This window comes from Tachyglossus aculeatus, chromosome 19 (assembly GCF_015852505.1).
Source record: "Tachyglossus aculeatus isolate mTacAcu1 chromosome 19, mTacAcu1.pri, whole genome shotgun sequence".
In the NCBI taxonomy this organism is placed as follows: Eukaryota; Metazoa; Chordata; class Mammalia; order Monotremata; family Tachyglossidae; genus Tachyglossus; species Tachyglossus aculeatus.
Genome location: NC_052084.1, coordinates 26,741,775 through 26,764,140, shown reverse-complemented (window position 1 = coordinate 26,764,140; position 22,366 = coordinate 26,741,775). Strand labels below are relative to the sequence as shown.

Genomic DNA, 22,366 nt, shown 5'->3' with positions numbered 1-22,366 from the left:
GGCAAATAGCTGCTTCTCCTCCTGGCTTACGAGAAATATAGGCTCAAGGATGAGGCTCTTCTCTCTCCTGGAAGCTGACTTGGGTGATGAGTCAATTCTGGTGGTAGGATCACTTGAGTCAAATCATCCACACTGCTAGTCCCAAGTTTCTATCTTCAGTGGCGGTTTTCAAAAAAATTGATAATGATTCGTCAATAATTTGTTCCAACTTTAGAACTTTCCTGGGATTCATTTATTCCTTTAATTAGTTGAGAGAGACGAGCATATACTGCAAATGTGCACACAGGATTGTCTTTGCTATATTGTGTTCTCCCGAGCGCTTAGTACAGTGCTCTGCACATGGCAAGGGTTCAATAAATACCATTGATTGACTCCTCTCTGAAAGATTATTATCAAGAGGAGATGGGTTCTGCCTACCTTTATAGAGTACAGAGAAAATGGTTTTCACTGAAAAGGGAAGATGCTTGTTAAAATATAAAGAAAGGCTTTTCATGATTAGACAGTAAGCTCCTGAAGAGCGGGGCTTGTATCTTTTACTTCTTCTGTATGCCCTCAATCCCTAGGAATACACCAAGAGTGCTGTCGATAGTTTTTGACTCAACAGTAACATTCAAGGGATTCTCAGTCTAGTTGCATTTTAGGGTATTCGTATGGGGGCAAATGATGATCACGGTATTTGTTAAGCGCTTACTATGTGCCAAACACTGTTCTAAGCACTGGGGTAGATACAAGGTAATCAGGTTTTCCCACATGGGGCTCACAGTCTTAATCCCTATTTTACAGATGAGGTAGCTGAGGCACAGAGAAGTGAAGCGACTCGCTCAAGGTTACACGGCAGACAATAATAATAATAATAATATTAATAATAGCATTTACTAAGCGCTTACTATGTGCAAAGCACTGTTCTAAGCGCTGGGGAGGTTACAAGGTGATCAGGTTGTCCCATGGAGGGCTCACAATCTTAATCCCCATTTTACAGATGAGGTAACTGAGGCATAGAGAAGTTAAGTGACTTATAATAATGGCATTTATTAAGCGCTTACTATGTGCAAAGCCCAAAGTCACACAGCTGAAAATTGGCAGAGCCGGGATTCGAACCCATGAACTCTGACTCCAAAGCCCATGCTCTTTCCACTGAGCCACACTGCTTCCCCAACAAGCAGCGGAGCCGGGATTAGAACCCACGTCCTCTGACTCCCAAACCCGGGCTCTTTCCATTGAGCCATGCTGCTTCTCTAATGTCTGTGAAATGTCTGTGAAAGTGAGAATGTCGACTTGATTTGGCTTTATTGTGGAAATACAATTGGGCCCTTATCAAACGCCTTCATGCTGCAGATTCAGAGCAGAGCCCCACAGCACATACTGCTGTCAAAGATATATTCAAAGAACTCGGTTCCACGTATTTAGTCAGAGAAGCTTTGATTTCCGATTCTCTGAGGGGCTTGCTGAGATAATTGAAGAAAGAGAAATTAAGAGGGGAAAAAAAATCAGGGGTAATCCAGTCCTTCCAGAAAAAGAATACACATAATGAAGCTCACAAATAAAGACTGAGAAAGTGGGACTTTTTAATGATATTTGTTGAGTGGCTAATAATAATAACAGCATTTATTAAGTGTTCACTATGTGCAAAGCACTGTTCTAAGTGCTGGGGAGGTTACAAGGTGATCAGGTTGTCCCATGGGGGGCTCACTGTCTTAATCCCCGTTTTACAGATGAGGTAACTGAGGCACAGAGAAGTTAAGTGACTTGCCCAAAGTCACACAGCTGACAATTGGCAGAGTCTGGATTTGAACCCATGACCTCTGACTCCAAAGCCCGTGCTCTTTCCACTGAGCCACGCTACATACCAAACACTGACAAAGATTCATTCATTCATTCAATTGTATTTATTGAGTGCTTACTGTGTGCCAAGCACTGTAGTAAGAGCTTGGGAGAGTATGATGTAACAGTAAACAGATGCATTCCCTGCCCACAAAGGGCTTACAGTCTAGAGGGGAAGACATATGTTAATATATGTAAATAAATAAGATAATAATAATATTTGTTAAGCACGTGAGACATCCTGATTACCTTGTATCTACCCTGGTGCTTAGAACAGTGCTTGGCACATAGTAAGAGCTTAACAAATACTATCACTATTATTGTTATTATATTATATATTATTATTATAGAGAGTGATACAGACATTAGTATGGCTCAGTGGAAAGAGCCTGGGCTTTGGAGTCAGAGGTCATGGGTTCAAATCCCGACTCCACCAGTTGTCAACTGTGTGACTTTGGGCAAGTCACTTAACTTCTCTGTGCCTCAGTTACCTCATCTGTAAAATGGGGATTAAGACTGTGAGCCCCACGTGGGACAACCTGATCACCTTGTATCCTCCCCAGCGCTTAGAACAGTGCTTTGCACATAGTAAGCGCTCAATAAATGCCATTATTATTATTATTATTATTTATAAACAAATAAATTACAGATATGTACATAAGCACTATGTGGCTTTATTGAAGTGCATACTATGTGCATAGCACTGTACTAAGCACTGGGAATGAATATGGGGGGATTTAGACACCGTCCCTATCTCCCAGGGGGCTCACAATCTTACAACATCAACACATTTCGCTTACCTTCCCCTCCTTGCTTTGGAGCTCTTTAACCTTGAAGCTGATCCTGTGTGTCTCTGGAAGAAAGAAGATGGAGAAAAAAAGGGAATAAGAGAGAGAGAGAGAAGTAGAGACCTCATTAATCAAGTGATTCATCTTAGCCACTCCGGTTACAGGAGAGGAAGGAGGTTGAAATGATAGAAACTCCTAGGATTATCTGTGGATTTCACTTATCCATTCCGCCCTGCTTCCCAAGTTAAACGTCTGAACGTCAAACTGAAAACTTCTCTCTGGATTGTTAATGGTTCAGACCTTTCAGCAATCTGCGTTTTGCTGAAACATTCCATACACTTGGAAGGCGCCATTTTCCCCTTGGTATTTGTGTAAAAACGATGACATCCCATCTATCTTAATGGGCCTCAGACCCATTCATTTCCAAAGTGCCGATAAAAGTCAAAGGGCCTCGTTATTCTACTGCCCAAGCTATTCAACATTCTCCAGTCTTCCAGGTCCATGAAAAAAGGAGGAAAAAGCCCCAGAAATGAAATCCCAACAAGGATCAAAAGAGTCCTCAGACACGTTTGTCAAGTCAGTTTCATCACTCGATCTCGTTCCACGATTTGAGAATGAATTTACGTAAATAATGGAAATTCAGAGGAAAACCGCAAAAAGCTCGGAAAAGTTGGAACTTTGAAAGTGAAACTGTAAGCTCTAGACCATATACTGGTCCTTTAGACTCTGAGATCACTGTGGGCAGGGAACGTTTCTACTGACTATATTATATTATATTGTATTATTATTATATTGTATTATTATATTATTATATTATATTATATTAATTATATTATATTATATTAATTATATTATATTATATTATATTATATTATATTATATTATATTATATTGTTGTACTGCGCTACGCACACAGTAAGTGCTCAAGAAATGCCTTTGATTGACTGGTTGATTGACCGAAGCTCCTACAGGGTCTGTGGAAAGATCAGTGCTCTACACACCCTAAGCGCTCAATGGAAAGAGCATGGGCTTGGGATTCAGAGGACGTGGGTTCTAATCCCGACTTCGCCACTTGTCTGCTGTGTGACCTTAGGCAAGTCACTTAACTTTTCTGTGCCTCAGTTACCTCATCTGTAAAATGGGGGTTAAGACTTTGAGCCCCATGTGGGGCAACCTGATTACCTTATATCTACCCCAATGCTAGAACAGTACTTGGCACAGAGTAAGTACTTAACAAATACCATAATAATAATGATTATTATTAATAATAAGTAACACTGATTGATTGGTGTCATTACTGATACTTCCTCCTTTTGAATAGAAGTGGTCTATTTATGAGAAGCAGCGTAGCCTAGTAGAGACAGCACTGGCTTAAGAGTCAGAGGACTTGGGTTCTAATCCTTATTCTGCTACTTGTTTGCTGTGTGACCTTGGGCAAGTCACTTGCCTTCCCTGTATGTTATGTTCCTCGACTGTAAAATGAGGATTCATGTCTGTTCTTTCTTCTACTTAGGCTGTGAGCCCTCCATGGGCTAGAGACTGTGTCCAACCTGATTAACTTGTATCCCTCCCAGCGCTTAGTACAGTGACTGATTCATAGTAAGCTGCTCGGAGAAGCAGTGTGGCCAAGTGGACAGAACACAAGCCAGCGAGTCAGAAGGACCTGGGTTCTAATTCTGCTCCACCACATGTCTGCTGTGTGAGCTTAGGCAAGTCACCTCACTTCTTTGTGGCTCAGTTACCTGATCTGTACAATAGGGGATTAAAATGCTGTGTCATTCATACACTCATTCAGTAGTATTTATTGAGCGCTTACTGTGTGCAGAACACTGTACTAAGTGCTTGGAAAGTACAATTCAGCAACAAAGGGAGACAATCCCTGCCCACAATGTGCTCAGAGAAGTCCCACAAGGAACAAGGACTGTGTCCAACCTGATTAGCTTGTATCTACCCCGGCACTTTATACAGTACGTGCTTAATAAATAACATAATTATGATTATTAATTATTATTACACACCTACAATGCTGTTAAATTTGCCCACAGAAGGAAGGAGAGCTTCCAGTCTGAATGAGGTGAAGTGGTTAAAAGCATCACAATTTCACTTCTGCAACAAACCCGCTACCTTTGCAAGTTATCAGTTTCCCCAGCACCCTTTCCAAAGAATTGGGTTTTTTATTTGATGGCATTTATTAAGCGCTTACTATGTGCAAAGCCCTGTTCTAAGCGCTGGGGAGGTTGCAAGTTGATCAGGTTGTCCCACGGGGGGCTCACAGTCTTAATCCCCATTTTACAGATGAGGTAACTGAGGCACAGAGAAGTTAAGTGGCTTGCCCAAAGTCACACGGCTGACAATTGGCGGAGTCGGGATTTGAACCCATGACTTCTGACTCCAAAGCCCGGGCTCTTTCCTACTGAGCTATATGAGTCAGAAAAGAATAGAAACTAATCTTGCATGGCATGTACAACTTTTTTTGGAAGGTACTTTGAATGCTTCAACTCCACTGGTTTTCTCCCTCTAGGCTATAAGCTCCTAGTGTGTAGGGAATGTGTCTGCCAACTCTGCTATATTGTACTCCCCCAAGCTCTTAGCACACAGTAAGCACTCAATAAATATAACTGATTGATATAGGACGCTCCCAATTGCTTAGTACAGTACTCTGCACACAATCGGTGCTCAGTAAATATGACTGACTGCTGATAGAAGTAATTGTATTTCATAAGTACTTACTGTGTGCAGAAGACTGTACTAAATGCTGGGAAAGAATGCAGAGGTGGGAATTTAGCACGGTCCCTGTCCCTCAGAAGGGGACAGGGGTGGAATCAGAAAAACCATAGTGATTCCAAGAACTGGGGAGGATTCGCTTTATCTCGGACAGTTGAGCAGCTGAGGATTATGACAGAAATCATCCATTCAATCGTATTGATTGAGCACTTACTGTGTGCAGAGCACCGTACTAAGCGCTTGGGAAGTACAAGTTGGCAACATATAGAGACGGTCCCTACCCAACAGTGGGCTCACAGTCTAGAAATCAATCCTTAATAATAATAATAACAATAACTGGTACATGTTAAGCTCTTACTATGTGTCAAGCACTGTTCTAAGCGCTAGGACTTGGCTATGAGGAAGTCACTGGACACCTTAGGACAAACAATTTTGATGGATTGATGGGGTCAAAAACCTGATTTAGTCAGCCAAAAGACAGCTTTTGGGAAGAAATTAAAGGCAGCAGAAGAAGGAATCAACCAATCACGGTTTGTGTGTTTATTTTGTGGAATTTGTTAAGTTTTTACTGTGGGTCAAGCACTGTTCTAAGCGCTGGGGTAGATACAAGCTTTACAGGTTGGCACAGTCCCTGTCCCTCATGGGGCTCCCAGCGTAAGTAGGATCGAGAAGGATTTAATCCCCAATTTACAGTTGAGGAAACTGTGGCACAGAAAAGTTAAGTATTTTGCCCAAAGTCACACAACAAGCAATTGGCAGAGTTGGAATTTGAACTCAGGTCTTCTGACTCTCATGCCTGTGCTCTTTCCGCTAGGCCACGCTGCCATGGTATTATTAAGTGTCTTCTATGTGCAGAGCACTGTACTAGGTGCTAGTGAGAGTGTAAGGCTATGGGGTTGGTCAACATGTTCCCTAGCTTAAAGCCTAGAAGGGAAACAGACAATTAAAATAAATTACAGAGAGGGGAAATGGGAGCATATAGGGATACAGGTGCTGAGTCACTGGGGGTAGGATGACTATCAAGCAGTGTGGCTCAGTGGAAAAAGCCCGGGTTTTGGAGTCAAATGTCATGGATTCAAATCCCGGCTTTGCCAATTGTCAGCTGTGTGACCTTGGACAAGTCACTTCACATCTCTGTGCCTCAGTTACTTCCTCTGTAAAATGGGGATGAAGACTGTGAGCCTCCGCGGGACAACCTGATCACCTTGTCCAGCATTTAGAACACTGCTTTGCACATAGTAAGCACTTAACAAATACCAACATTATTATTATTATTATCAAATGCTTAAGGGGCAGAGGTCCATAGAAGGGCAGGTGAAAAACAGAAGTGAAGGCTTAGTCAGGGGAGGCCTTCTGGAGGAGCTGTGATTTTAGGTAGGCATGGAAGGTGGGGAGAGCGGTGATTTGTCAGATATAAATGGGAGGAAATTCCAGGCCAGAAGGGAGGACCTGGACAAGGTGTCGTTGGCCAGAGAGACGAGATCGAGGTCTGGGAAGTAGGTTGGCATTAGCAGAGTGAAGTGTGCACTTTGGGTTGTTGTAGGAGATCAGTGAGGTGAAGAAAGAGGGGAAAACTGAATGAGAGCCTTAAAGACGATACTGAGGAGCTTCTGTTTGACACGAAAGTGGATGGCAACCCCTGAGGGCTCTTGAGGAGTAGGGAGTTGTGGACTGAATGTTTTTGTAGAAAAATGATCCAGGCAGCTGAGTGAAGTTTGGATCGGAGTAGGGAGAGACGGGAGATGGGGAGGTCGGTGAGGAGGCTGATGAAAGTAGTCAAGGTATGAAATATTCAAGGATAAGTGTTTGGAGTAGTGTGGTAGCAGTTTGGATGGAGAGGAAAGGGTGGATTCTTGAGATGTGGTGAAGGTTGAACTGACAGGAATTGGTGAGTGAGAGAGATGAATTGATGATAACGCTCAGGCTATGGACTTGTGAAACAGGGTGGTGTTGTCTACTGTGATAGGAAAGTTGCGGGTAAGACAAGGTTTGGGTGGGAAGATGAGAAGGGTTGAGATAGAGCAAAAATAACCCTAGAGAGGAGAGGAAACTGAAAGAGTGAGGCAGGGGAGACTGTCAAGCAATCAATCAATCGTATTTATTGAATGCTTGCTGTGTGCAGAGCACCATATTATGCGCGTGGGAGGGCATAATAAAACAGAGTTGGTAGACACACTCCCTGCCCACAATGAGCCTACAGTCTAGAGGATAAACTTCATCAGCTGAGAGCTAAGTGATTGTGAGCCTGATATGGGACAGACATTGTGACCAAGCTGAATAGCTTATATTTATTTCAGGGCATAGCATATAGTAAGCAGTTAACAAATGCCATTTTTTTTAAAAAAAAGATATTTAATACCCATTTTACAGATGAGGAAACTGAGATACAGAGATGGCAAATGACTTGCCCAAGGTCACATAGTAAGCAAGCAGTTCCTCTGTCTCCCAGACGTATGAACTTTCCACTAGGCCACACTGTTTCTTGACCACTTGGCAATAATAAATGCTTAGCAAAGCTATTATTATTATTATTATTATCATTACCACTAGCCATGAAAAAGCTAAAAACTGCCCCCTTTGATGTAATATTCTATAGTTGTAAGTTTTCTACTGCTGTCCTTGTTTTCTTATTTTGTCTTTCTGTATTTATCCTTTTCATCTTCCTTTATGTGTCTTCTATCAGTTCCCTACAACCTTTTATTTTTAGATTGTGAGCCTCCTGGAAGCCAGAGGCTGTGTTTTGCAATCCTTAATAATAATAATAATAATGGTATTTGTTAAGCACTTAGTATGTGCCAGGCACTGTACTAAGCGCTGGGGTGGATACAAGCAAATCGGGTTGGACACAGTCCCTGTCCCACGTGGGACTCACACTCTCAATCCCCATTTTACAAATGAGGTAACAGAGGCACAGAGAAGTGAACTGACTTGCCCAAAGTCACCCAGCAGACAAATGGCAGAGTCGACATTAGAACCCATGACCTTCTCACTCCCAGGCCCATGCTCTAGCCACTACACCATGCCGTTTCTCTTCCTCAATGCTTAGCGCAGTGCCTTGCCCACAGCAGGATCTCAGAAAACTACTGCTTGAACAGCCGGATGAATGAATGAAAAAAGGAAAGGTATGAACGTGAAATTGTTGTCTGAATGTTTGCTTGGCTTTGGCTCATGATAAAGGAAGGCACTTGGTAGTTTTATGAGCAGGTATTGATTTATTTTTCTCTACGTTTTAGCTCACCGAGGGATTCAGAGAACATTTTATTGTTGTGTGATTGAAATAAGTTTAAAATCTAACCAGTTGACAAAACTCTTATCAAGATGAATAGGTTTATTGGTTTTTCCGTTCGCAAAGATAATTGGAAAAAGTTTGGTCTTAAGATCACTTCAGCTTTCAGAATATATGTGTTTAAGGTGCATTTTGACTGCCTCTTGTACTGAATTTTACCCACGGTTATATTGGGGTCTTTTTGAATTACCTTTGAGCCACTGGAAGCTTTTTATTCCATGCTCCTTTTCACCGATGCATGAGGGAAGATTGTGTCCCGTGAAAAATATCTTTTGGGCGGGAGATGTCTTCCAAAGAAAGACTAAGACATCCTGCAGAGCATATTACATGCCATATGTTACTGAGGAAAAAGTCCTTCAGAGTCACCTTGGAGAGATAACAAAGAGAAGAATTTTGCTCACTAATGCTTTCCAGTGAAGTAAGGGAAGAAATGCTTTTGCAGTCATGCAGGTTGGAGATATAGATTAAAATGGAGTAAGATAATCAATCAGTCAGTCAATCAGTGGGAACCAGTGAGGCTTAATGGATAAAGCTTGGGCTCGGGAGTCAGAGGACCTGGGTTCTTGCTAGTTGTGTGACCTTGGGTGGGTCTCACTTAACTTCTCTGGACCTCAGTTTCCTCAACTGCAAAATGGAGATTCAATTCCTGACCTCTCTCCTATTTGATAATTAATAATAATTGTGGTATTTGTTAAACATTTACTATATGCGGAGCACTGTTCTAAGCACTGGAGTAGACACAAGATAGTCAGGTTGGACACAGTCCCTGCCCCACATGGGGCTCACAGTCTTGATTCCCATTTTAAAGATGATGTACCGAGGCCCAGAGAAGTAAAGTGACTTGCCCAAGGTCACACAGAAGGGATTTGGTGGAGTCAGGCTTAGAACCCACAACCTCTGATTCTCAGGCCTGTGCTCTTTCCACTAGGCCATGCAGACTGCGAACTCTCCAGGGGGACAGAGAATTTATCCATCTTCATTAACTTATTTCAACTCCAGCTTTTAGAACAGTGTCTGACACATAGATGGTAAGCCCTTAACAAATCCCATTAAAAATCCCAACATTGATATTATTTGAGCGCTTACATTGTGCAGAGCACTATACTAAGTCCTTGGGAGAGTACAATACAAGAGCTGATAGATATGATCCTTTCTCTCAAGTAACTTACATTCTAATGTTGGAGACAGACATTAAGACTATGGTGATTTCCACGTAAGAGTAACCGAAAGCTGACATTTGGACAGAGATCCAGTGAGATCTGCCTGTTCACTTGTTTTGATGTCTGTCTCCCCCACTCCCTGGACTGTAAGCCCGGTGTGGGCAGGGACTGTCTCTATTGCTGAATTGTACTTTCCAAGCACTTAGTACAGTGCTCTGCACACAGTAAGCGCTCAATAAATACGACTGAAGGAATGAAAGAATGAATGAGTTGAAGCAGACTCAGAGGCTGTCTCTCACAGGAGAGACTTGCTGTGGTTGCTTGTGATCTTTCGTGGGTAGGGAAGGAGAAACTAAGCAAGCTCATTGTGGGCAGGGAATATAATAATAATGATGGCATTTGTTAAGTGCTTACTATGTGGGAAGCTCTGCTCTAAGCGCTGGGTATATCTACCAACTCTGTTCCATTGTACTCTCCCAAGCGTTTAGTACAGTGTTCTGCACACAGTAAAGTACGCTCAGTAAATACCACTGATTGAGTGACTCCAAAATTCCCAAACATTCCTAGAGTTTCCTACCTGCCACATATTTGCACAACCTAAGTACAATTGGGCTATTTGTAAAAGGTTCAGGTTTTTGTTTTATTTATGGATGTTTTATTTATGAATCTACCAGTCATTGAATATATACAACCACCAATCCAAACTACACCCTGTCTCCTATTCAGTGTACTGAATGAGCCAGTCTCTGTGCCAGCCAAACTATTTTGACTAATACGCTCCCAATAAAAAAAAAAAATCTTTCTGAATAGTGGCTAGATGGTAAGTTTTAGCAACAGAGGGGAGGGTGAAAAATGAACAGTAAGATGAATCCATTATATGGATTCCCAAAATCTGATTATAAGGATTATTGACGAGCTTTTGAAGAGTTTTCAAATGTCAGCACCTGCTTACATTGAAGGATTCAGACGCCGAAGAAAAACTCCTTTGTGAGGAAAATTCCAAAGCATCTGGGTACCAAGGGACAGACCTTACTTAGCATGCTATATTATTGAAATGATTCAGGTAGCGGCTTCAGAAATCTGAATCCAGCACAGATAGAGACCTGTTTAAAGAGCTGTGATTTCTCTCTAAGAAACACTGTGATATACTGAAAAGAGAATCATTCCTGATCCATGAGGAAAGTAAAGGCAAGTTAGCGTCTTCCTGACACTCCCCTAGATAATAATTATAATAAAAAATGTTAAGCTCTTAATAATCACAATAATAATTGTGGTATTTGTTACGTGCTTACTGTGTGCTATGCACTGTACTAAGCGCTGGGGTGGATACAAGCAAATCAGGTTGGACACAGTCCCTATCCCACATGGGGCTCACAGTCTCACTCCCCATTTTACAGATGAGGTAACCAAGGCCCAGAGAAGTTATGGGACTTATCGGAGGTCACACAGCAGACAAGTGATGGAGCTGGAATTAGAACCCATGACCCTATGACTCCCAGGACCATTCTCTATCCACTAGGCCAGGCTGTTTCTCCAACATGTAGAGACCAGCCTCCTCTCTCTCCTCATTTATAATAATAATAATGATAATGATGGCATTTATTAATAATAATAATAATAATGACATTTATTAAGCACTTACTATGTGCAAAGCACTGTTCTAAGCACTGGGGAAGTTACAAGGTGATTAAGTTGTCCCACAGGGGGCTCACAGTCTTAATTCCCCCATTTTACAGATGAGGTAACTGAGGCCCAGAGAAGTGAAGTGACTTGCCCAAAGTCACACAGCTGACAATTGGCGGTGCCGGGATTTGAACCCATGACCTCTGACTCCAAAGCCCGGGCTCTTTCCACTGAGCCACGCTGCTTCTCCACACAGTAAGCGCTTACTATGTGCAAAGCACTGTTCTAAGCGCTGGAGTTTATGCAAACAGTTTATGCAAACGGAGCAGAAAGTGGTGAATGAATTAAGGCTCAACCAGTTGGCTAATCCCAGCACTCCAGTGCACACTGAATTTTGTTCCCCTTGGAAAATCCCTAAAAAATAAAAATTATGGTATTTGTTAAGCGCTTACTATGTGCCAAGCACTGTTCTAAGTGATGGGGTAAATACAAGGTAATGAGGTTGTCTCACATGGGGCTCTCGGTCTCAATCCTCATTTTACAGATGAGGTAACTGAGAACAGAGATAGGACAGAACCCAGGAGCCCTGATTCCCAGGAATGTGCTCTTTCTACTTGCCAGGCTGCTTCTAGCTCTTGTGGACAGTGTGAGATGAGGGAGAGGCAGATGAAGTATTTACTGGAAAGTTTGAAGTCCCACAGGGTAGAAGTGTTACCAAACACGTAAATAAAAGATTATTCCACTTTTCTCCTTTTAAAAGACTCTTCCAGCTGACGTTGCTTAAGGTGAAATTCAATATCTTATCAATACTTGAGCTCGTAATGGCTCCAGTGTCGTGGATTCTCAGCCGCAAATCTCACCAGTCACGAACAGCAGCTTTCTCAATGCAGAAAGAACACAGTAAATGTTGATTCAAATTTCACAGTATTTCTTTCTTTCTGAAGAGGGAAGGGTTTGGAAGAAACATGTCAAATGTCCTTCAAGTCCCTAATAATCGTGATTATTGCCATTTTCACCTCCCTTCTAAATAAATGACTGGTTACTTTTCAATGAGCGAATTCTCATCAGGAAACCAATTTCTTCCTTTTCTATCTAATTATTTGTTGGCTGTCCTTTTAATAGATGCTAATTGCACTAAGTTCTAACTTCTCCACGCCCTCTGACCCCTTCTACGGCTGGGTTCATGTCTCCTCCCACTGAGGTCTGTCAGAGTCCCTCCTCTCCCCATTTCAGCTCCTAGAGGCTGGAGACCCCCCTCCTCCTGGGAGGTGGGTGGTAAGGTGGCTTGGTGACCTTGGGGACCACTGGGGATTAGGAATGACTAAGACACCCCTACTCTGTATATTATGCCTATCTCCTGTCTGTCTGTGCACCCTCAAGGGGCTCCCACCCACAGGGAAATATCACTGGGCAGGGATAATAATAATAATAATGATATTTGTTAAGCGCTGGGGTGGATACAATCAAATTGGGTTAGACACAATCCCTGTCCCGCGAGGGGCTCACAGTCTCAATCTCCATTTTACAGATGAGGAAATTGAGGCCCAGAGAAGTGAAGTGACTTGTCTCAGGTCACACGAGCAGAGAAGTGGCAGAGCTGGGATTAGAACCCATGACCTTCTCTCTCCCAGGCCCGAGCTCTATCCACTGTGCCACGGGCAGTGTCCAGTGGCAGTCTTACAGGGGAGCTGGGGAAGATAATATGTGGTCCACCATTGTCCACAACGGCTCTTTCCCGCCTGACCTCGGCACCCAAGGCAGCGGGACAGTAATAATTATGGTACTTGGTAAGCAAGCCAAGCACTATTCTAAATGCTGGGGTAGATATAAATTAAACAGGTTGGACACAGTCCCTGTACCCCATGGGGCTCACACTTTTAACCCCCATTTTACAGATGAGGTCACTGAGGCCCAGAGAAGTGAAGAGACTTGCCCAAGGACTCCCAGCAGACACGTGGTGGAGCAGGGATTAGTACCCAAGTCCTCTGACTCCAGGCCTGTGCTCTTTCTACCACGCTGAATTCCTCTTCTGCGGGATTAGGAATGACACTGCTTTATTGGCGTAATAGATGTTTGGGGACTTTTTCGGTGAATTTTGGTTTGATCTCGTGCAGAAGGCCGCTGTGTCTTAGAGGACCCCGTTCTCCAGACTTTTGAGCCGTCGAAGTGTCACCGAAGAACGCTGACCGTCACACGGCTAATATGTTCAACAACAGCTTCCTGGATGAAAGACTCCATGGGATTGGAACACGGTAAGCAGAAAGCATAATTAACCACCCTAGGCTAATGCCCCATAAAACGCAGTGTTGCTTTAAGATGTCGAGCTGTTCTCATCGTAATGTTTCTAAGAAATACTTTGATGTCTTCGGGAAGCAGCAGATTTGTCCCCAGGGCCCTGCCTGCTAGTACATTTTCCTTCAAGTGGATTGACGCGGATGAGAACTGTAACAACGATATCTCTTGTCATTTACCTGCTTTGTGACTTTGGGCAAGTCACTCTACTTCACTCGGCCTCAGTTCTCTCACCTGTAAAATGGGGATAAAATACCTGTTCTTCCTCACTGTTTGACAGTGAAGTCTGTATTGGGCCCTGAACGTACCTAATTTGATTAACTTATATCTAACCCAGTTCATATATGTATATATGTATGTACATATTTATTACTCTATTTATTTATTTTACTTGTACATATCTATTCTATTTATTTTATTTTGTTAGTATGTTTGGTTTTGTTCTCTGTCTCCCCCTTTTAGACTGTGAGCCCACTGTTGGGTAGGGACTGTCTCTATATGTTGCCAACTTGTACTTCCCAAGCGCTTAGTACAGTGCTCTGCACACAGTAAGCGCTCAATAAATACGATTGATTGATTCACAGTACCACACTTGGCTAGTTTGTTGTCCCTTGAATGACTGCAATGGGAAGTGGCGGAGTCCATGCCGTGAATTAGTCTGATCCAAAAAGAACATTGAGGAAGCAGACATATTCTCTTCCTTAAGGAAACAAATGATCCAAGGCCCAGAAATGCCCAATTCCTTTCTCTTCCCCAAACTTTACTACAGTGCTCTGCACACAATGAATCAATCAGGGAGCTTAGTACAGTACGCTGCACACAGTAAGCACTCAATAAATAGCACTGATTGATTGATTATGTTAATTCTATCATACCACTTTTTATTCCAAAAAAGAGGGTATAACTCCCGGAAGGTAGATTAAGGGATTGCAAATCATGCTAAGAAGTTCTTCCCTTCACACTAATGACATTAAGCTATTTTGGAGAGGTGGTGTTAGATGTATGATGTGCAGAGGTTGTTGGAAACAATTTCAGCAAGAAACGAACAGCTTGCAGTTACAGCTTTACAAGAAGGTTTGAACAGGATCAATCCTGAAATTTCCAGGTAATTAGCATTGTTGTTTTCTCAGCTGCTGCTAGACAGATTGGCTTGTCTTTGCTTCAGCGTTATATCTGGTGAAGCTCTGAGTGAATTGGTAGTCACTGATTGACACCATATATCAGCAATGACAGTCACTATTAGCTTGGGCTTCAAGTTATTTTTAGAAAAATGCAGAAATCATTTGCACGGAGTGTGCTCAATTCATATTCATGGCTCGGGATAAATAACATACCATAGGTCAGTTAAAGGAGTCAAGTTAGATAGACATTCTAACTGGCCATCAAAGTAAATCCAGAACATTATGCACAAGGCAAGACTTTAAAAATCTGCCAATCAAAGGGATCTCTTATGTTCTCAGAACAATTGCCTATTCCAAATAATAAGCCACCTGTTGGTAATTTCCCTTAGAAATAGGAAAACTACTGGAGGTATATGTACTGCAGGTTATGGCAAAGATGCATTGTACTAGTAATAGCAGTAATACTTACCTCATCTGTAAAATGGGGATTAAGACTATGAGCCCCACGTGGGACAACCTGATTAGTTTGCATCTACCCCAGGGCTCAGAATAGAGCTTGGCAGAAAGTAAGCGCTTAAAAAATACTATTATTATTATTATTAATAGTATTATACAATATGCTATTCTATTATATACTACTATAATAGCATAATACACTATTACATAAGTATATATAATATATACTATTATAATGATATGTAATATATACCATAATATGATTTAATAATTATAATTAAATAATATAATTAATAATAGTAGGAGTAGTAGCAGTAGCAAAGGTAGCAGTAGTAGTAGCAGTAGTAATAATAATGATGGCATTAGTAGCAGTAGTAATAGCAGGAATATTAGTAATAGCAGTAGAAGTAGTAGTAGTATTTATTGAGCTCCTATTTGGTGCACTGCACTGCATTAAGTCCTTAGGAAGTACAGTATAATGAAGTAACATATTCCCTGCCTAAAAGAAGCTTACAGACTAAAGATGGTTACAGGTCTACAGGCATTTATAATTTAAAGCGCTCAAAATAAAGATTGACAACATACAAATGAACATCTTGGAGTACTGAAAATAAAGAATTACATGCCCAAGTGAATAAAGCAGTGTGGAAGCAAAATAGCTTAGGGGAATGTTGTTGTTGTTGTTGCCAACTTGTACTTCCCAAGCGCTTAGTACATTGCTCTGCGCACAGTAAGCGCTCAATAAATACAATTGAATGAATGAATGAATGAATGAGTATGTGCCTGGGAGTCAGAAGGACCTGGGTTCTAATCCTGACTCCTCCACTTGTATGCTGTGTGACTTCAGGCAAATCACTTCTCTGTCCCTCAATTCCTTCAGCTGCAAAATGGGGATTAAGATCGTGAGTCACATGTGGGACATGGACTCTGTCCAATCTGATTAGCTTGTATCTATCCCAGTAGATCTGCCACATGGTAAGCACTTAAATACTGTAAAAAAAAATGCATGTCCACAAGTTCTGAGAAACTAGGTGAAGGGTAATTCAGTTACGCTTGTTTACATCAACTTTCCTCTCCTAAAGTAAAATTCGGCTTAATCTGGGCTATTCATGAGGAACACAATCTTGGGACCCAAGGAAATGCCATTCTAAACAGTCTTTAAAGGACAAAATCAATCAATCAATCAATCAATCTCCCCCTTCTAGACTGTGAGCCCATTGTTGGGTAGGGACCATCTCTATATGTTGCCAACTTGTACTTCCCAAGCACTTAGTACAGTGCCCTGCACACAGTAAGCGCTCAATAAATACGATTGAATGAATCAATCAATCAATCAATTTATTGAGTGCTTACTGTATTACAGAGCCCTAGAATCCATTTCCCTAGAATCCATTTCAGAACTCTGAAAAATGCATATGAAACGTTTTTATGGTTTGCCTAATGTAATCGTGAATGTTGCTACACTATCATCTAATTTTATTAAAGTAACTCAGAGCCCAACAGCATGGTTTTAAATAAATGCAGTGCAAGGTGATTACGAGTCTGCTGCAGACTGCGATAGTGGATTTTTGAGTTTTGTGGAGAATTTTTCCCAATTTAGGTTGGTCGCAGGGGACTGAAGAGGTTATGAGAGGACCCTGCAGCTCCGGCTTCTGCGGAACTACATTTCACGGAGGTCAGAAGGCCGACATTTTCTCAAGCCCCCTCTGAGAATGAGACGTGGACTGCAATTCAGACAGGGAGAGGTTTAAACCCCATTTTTGGCCTGATCGCTGCAAAATGAGTCTCTGCTCAAGTCTGGTGGATTCCCTCCAAGTCTGGGAGTTAGAAGGACCTAGGTTCTTATCTCGGCTGTGCCACATGTCTGCCGTGTGACCTTGGACAAGTCATTTCACTTCTCTGTGCCCCATGTACCTCATCCGTAAAATGGGGATTAAGATTGTGAGCCCCACTTTGTCAAAACTGATTACACCCTGCTTAATACAGCACATAGAACAATAACAATCACTTAATAAGTTCCATAAAAACAAACAAACAAAAAACCCCAAACCAAAAATAAAACCACAGTCAATTCCCTCACAAGGAATTGGAAGAGCACTTTTCAAACCTAAAACTGTGAGTTTATAAATCACGATTGATAGATTTATGGGAATTTGATTGTATTTTGATTGAAAGCTTTAAACTGCATAGGTCACCTCACAGATCTCTCTGCCTTCAGCCTCTTTCCTCCCCAGTCCATGCTCCAGTGAGGGGATTAATCAGGAAAGATCTCCAGGAAGAGGTGTCATTTTAGGAGGGCCACGAAAGAGGGTTTGAAAAAGTTGTGAGAGGACATTTTGTGGGTGGGGATTGGTGTTACTCAAAATTTTGGTTTCCCGACTTAAATATTTGTCACAGTGAACTGTAACTAAAAAGTTTTTCATACCTCTGCACCTGTGAAACCCTGTAAAATAATGCAAAATACTAACACTTAGCATTTATATAAAGCTTTTCAACTTCCCAGAGCACTTTAAACCTTAATAAATCATCCTCCCACACCCTTAGGAGGATGGTAAATATTGTTATCTCCATTTTACAGAGTAAGAAACATTCCCCAGGCAGTAGGAAAGGAGTAACTAACATTCTATTTTTTAAACCAAAACAAAAAAAGATTGACACAAATTTTTTTCTTTTATAAAATTATCCACCCCCTCAGCCATTCACTGAAGATATTTTTACCCTGTGGCAAATCAGTCAACAGGAAGTTTGACAGTCATCTTTCAGGATATGCTAGTTGCCACTATTATCCTCATTAGAATTTATTGAGTATCTTAATGGCATACAGAACTCTGTTGTGAGAGATTTAGAACCTCTGAAAGTTCACTGCTCTGCATGCAATAGAAGCTCAATAAATACCAGGAATTGATAGATTATTTTGATAGCTGGAATAATCATGATAATGATGGTATTTGTTAAAATTTTACTATGTGTCAAGCACTTTTCTAAGCACTGGGGTAGATACAAGCTAATCAGGTTGGACACAGTCCCACATAAGGCTCACAGTCTGAACCCCCATTTTGCAGGTGAAGGAACTGAGGTACAGAGAAATTAAGTGACTTACCCAAGGTCACACAGCAGAGGAGTGGTGGAGCCGGGTTTAGAACCCAGGTTCTTCAGACTGTCAGGCCCATGCTCTACCCACTAGGCCATACTGCTTCTCAAGTGCTCAATAAATTTCATCGATTGATGGGCTGAAATTTCCTGCTGGGCTTTCGGGTCCTGGGCTACGAGAGCAATTATTCGGAGACGTATCTCTCTCTCTCTCTCTCTCTCTCTCTCTCTCTCTCTCTCTCTCTCTTACATATTGTGGTCGTTCAGAACTCGGGGTTAACTTTGGGACCCAATAGGGACATGAACAGTGAATGAGTGGGTCGGTGCAATCTACTAACACATTATCAATTTCTTTGTAAAGGCTTTTTTCTAGTGATATTTGCAATTGTTTGGTATTACTATATGTCAAACACTGCTCTAAGCAATGGGGTAGATCCGAGTGTCCCACATGAGCTTCACAGACTAAGTAGGAGAACAAGAGGCACAGAGAAGTTAAGTGCTTGCCCAAGATCACACAGCAAACAATTGGCAGAGCCGGGATTATTACCCAGGTCCTCTGATTCCCAGGCCCAAGCTCCTTCCATTAGACCGTGCTGCTTAATAATAATAACTGTGGTATTTGTTATGTGTTTACTATGTGCGAGGCACTATTCTAAGCGCTGGGATGGATACAAGCAAATCGGGTCGGACACAATTCCTGTCCCACATGGGGCTGACCCTCTTAATCTCCATTTTACAGAGGAGGTAACTGAGGCTCACAGAAGTGAAGTGACTCTCGCAAGGTACCCAGCAGACAAGTGGCAGAGGTGGGATTAGAACCCATGGCCTTCTGACTCTCAGGCCTGTGATCTATACACTGAGACATGCTGCTTCTCAGGTTCTCAGTCCTGTATAATTAATTGGTGAGATTTGCTAAGCCCTTGCTCTATACCAAACAGGAGATAGATTGGGAAAGTCATTTTACTTTTCTGTGCCTCAGTCAGCTCATCTGTAAAAGGGGGATTAAGACTGTGAGCCCCCCGTGGGACAGGGACCAGGTCCATCCTGACAAACTTGAATCTACCCCAGTGTTTAGAGCATTGCTTGGCACATAGTGAAGCGCTTAACAAGTATCGTAATTATTATTAGTCTCAGGCCCTAGGCTCATCTGTTATTATTAATGCTAGATGGCATCATCGTCTTTGCCCAGGCATCCGGATTTCAGACATTTCAGGAGAAATGTGTATTTGGGGAGGTCACAAAGTTCTTTGATCCCAGGCAGATTGTTCAGCTCCAGATTGCTAAAGCCCGGACAGTATTTGCTGCTAGAAGCGTGAATCAGCTCAGGGTTTGGATCCCCAGGGGAGCTAACGGCGTGTGAGGCCTCCTTTACCTCCAGCTTCCCGAAGCAAAGCGGGGTTGCGGTTCAGTGGGCTGAAAGCCGGTAATTGAATAATCGAGATATTCCTAGGAGTTTGATCAAGGCTTGCTGCTGTCTCCTAGGTTTTTTCGGTTGTGAGCAAAGACGATAATTTTCTGAGTGTTCTGGCAGCTCCTGGGCAAGTCAGAACCTCCGGTAAGCCCACCATCCATCATTTACCAAACAACAGCCTTTTCTGAAAGGGGAGTGCCTGGAATTTTGCTGGCAATGAAAAAACTGGGAGCTATATTAGTGATACCCTGACACAGCTCTCTCACCTTCCTTCAAACAAAGCAATCAATCGTATTTATTGCTTGTTCATATGTATGAACACTTACCTGTGTGCAGAGAATGCTTGGGAGAGAACGATTCTACAGAGTTAGTAGACACACTTCTTGCTAATAATAATAATAATAATAATGATAATAATAATAGTGGTACTTGTTAAGCACTTACTATGTGCCAGGCACTGTCCTAAGCACTGGGGTGGATATAAGTAAATTGGGTCAGACACAGTCCCTGTCCCACATGGAGCTCACAGATTTTGCAGATGAGGTAACTGAGGCACAGAGAAGTGAAGTGACTTGTCCAAGGTCACACAGCAGACAGGAGGCAGAGACGCGGTTAGAACCCAGGTCCTTTTGACTCCCAAGCCTGTACTCTATCCCCCAGGCTGGGCTGCTTCAATGAACTTGAACATTTCAAGGAACAATTGAGCTTAATGCCGGCTCCCTCTTCACCCGGAAGGGCCAGGCTCGCCATTCATTCACTCAATTGTATTTACTGAGCGCTTACTGTGTGCGAGACACCACCATAGAGGAGCCCCTCGACATTTAATGGGAGCCCCGCCCCTGTCAGAAAACCCGGCATCCTCAACAGTCATGACCCATTCCCCAACCTGAAATGGAGGTGCATTATTGGATCTCAGGAGCGTCACTGAGGCATCTCCCCTTTTGAGAAATTAAACGGGGAAGACCTCCTGGAAGAGGTGAGATTTTTAGCAGGGTTTGAAGATGGGGAGAGTAGCGGTCAGCTGGGAGTGAACAGGTGGGTGACAACGAGAGAAGGAGATGGAGACAGGGTGAGTCGGTGGTAGAGGAAGAAAATGTGTGGGCTGGGTTGTAGTGGGAGAAGAGTGAGGAGAGGTCGGAGGATGAGAGAGGATTAAGAACATTAAAGCCGACAGTGAGGTGTTTCTGATTCATACAGAGAGGGAAGGGCAACCACTGGAGATTTTTGAGGAGTGGGGAGACGTGCAGAATGGTATTTTAGAAAAATAATCTGGGCAGCAGAGTCTAGCAGAGAACGGAGAGGGAAGAGGCTCAATGACGTCAGCGAGGAGGTTGACGCATCCTAGGTTGCCGTACACTGGCAGTCAGAAATCTTTCCTGGACTCTCATTCGACCAATCAATGGTATTTACTGAGCTCTTACTTTGTGAAGAGCACTGTACTAGGAGCTTGGGGGAGTTTGAGACAACAGGGTTGGCAGACAATCCCTGCCCACAAGGAGCTGACGGTCTAGAGGGGCAGACATTAACATAAATAAAGTACAGAAATGGACACAAGTGCTGTGGGGTGGAGGATGTGGATATGCAATATCAAGGGCTCGAAACGTACAGATCCAAAGCATATAGGTGATGCGGAAAGGAGAGGGAGTCTGGGAAAAGAGTGTTAAATTGGGGTTTAATCTCCTTGGTCCTTGTGTCAGACCTGGCTACTTTGTATCTACCTCAGAACAGTGTTTGGTACATAGTAAGTGCTTACTAAGTACCATAATTTTTGTTATTATTATCATTGCAAATAGTAAGTCCACACCAGGTTCAGAGAACTTGTAGAGAAAAAGACCATTTTTCAGTGGTGAGTATTCAGTGGTCTAGAAGAAAGAACATAGATTTGGAAGAAAGATCTGTGCTCAAGCTGCCACTGTGTGACCTTGGATTGGTCATTTAACCTCTCTGGGCCTCAATTTCCTCATCTGTAAAATGGGGTCAGGACACTTGCTCTCCCTCATTCTTAGATTGTGATCCCTGTGAGGAGCAGAAACTGTGTCCAGTTTGATTATCTTGGAGATCCCCCAGTATTTAGCACATAGTATTAGAATCTGGAGAAGAATTTGGGATACCTCTGGACTGAATTTGGGGATCTATTGCTGTGTACCATCAAACCGGAGCTAACAGGATTGACCATCCCACATCTCACATCACCCAAAGCAGATGAGAAGCAGTGTTGCTTAATGGAAAGAGCACGAGCCTGGGAGTCAGAGGACCTGGGTTCTAATCCCAGCTCTACCACAGACCTGCTGTGTGACCTCGAGCAAGTCACTTAACTTCTCTGTGCCTCAGTTCCCTCTTGTGCAAAATGGGAGTTCAATGCCTGTTCTACCTCCTACTTAGACTGTGAGCCCCATGTGGGAGCAGATTATCTTGTATCTTCCCCACTATCTTGGCACATATTAAACACTTAACAAATACAGTCATTGTTACTATTATTATTATTAATATATTCCTCAATAAGGCTCTGTAGACACCGTGGCTTCAACTACCATTTCTGCATGGTTGATTCCCAAATCTACATCTCCAGCCCCGACCTCTCTCCCTCTCTGCAG

General features: G+C 42.5%; 1 long non-coding RNA gene across 1 annotated transcript; it reads right to left on the bottom strand.

Annotated features, from left to right (window-relative positions):
• LOC119940594 lies at window positions 1-8,862 on the bottom strand. The gene is made up of 3 exons (XR_005455027.1): window positions 8,810-8,862; window positions 2,622-2,674; window positions 1-153 (listed from the first exon to the last, which is right to left on the bottom strand). It is a non-coding gene; the product is annotated as an uncharacterized LOC119940594 (long non-coding RNA).
• Between the last annotated feature and the right edge of the window lie 13,504 nt (window positions 8,863-22,366).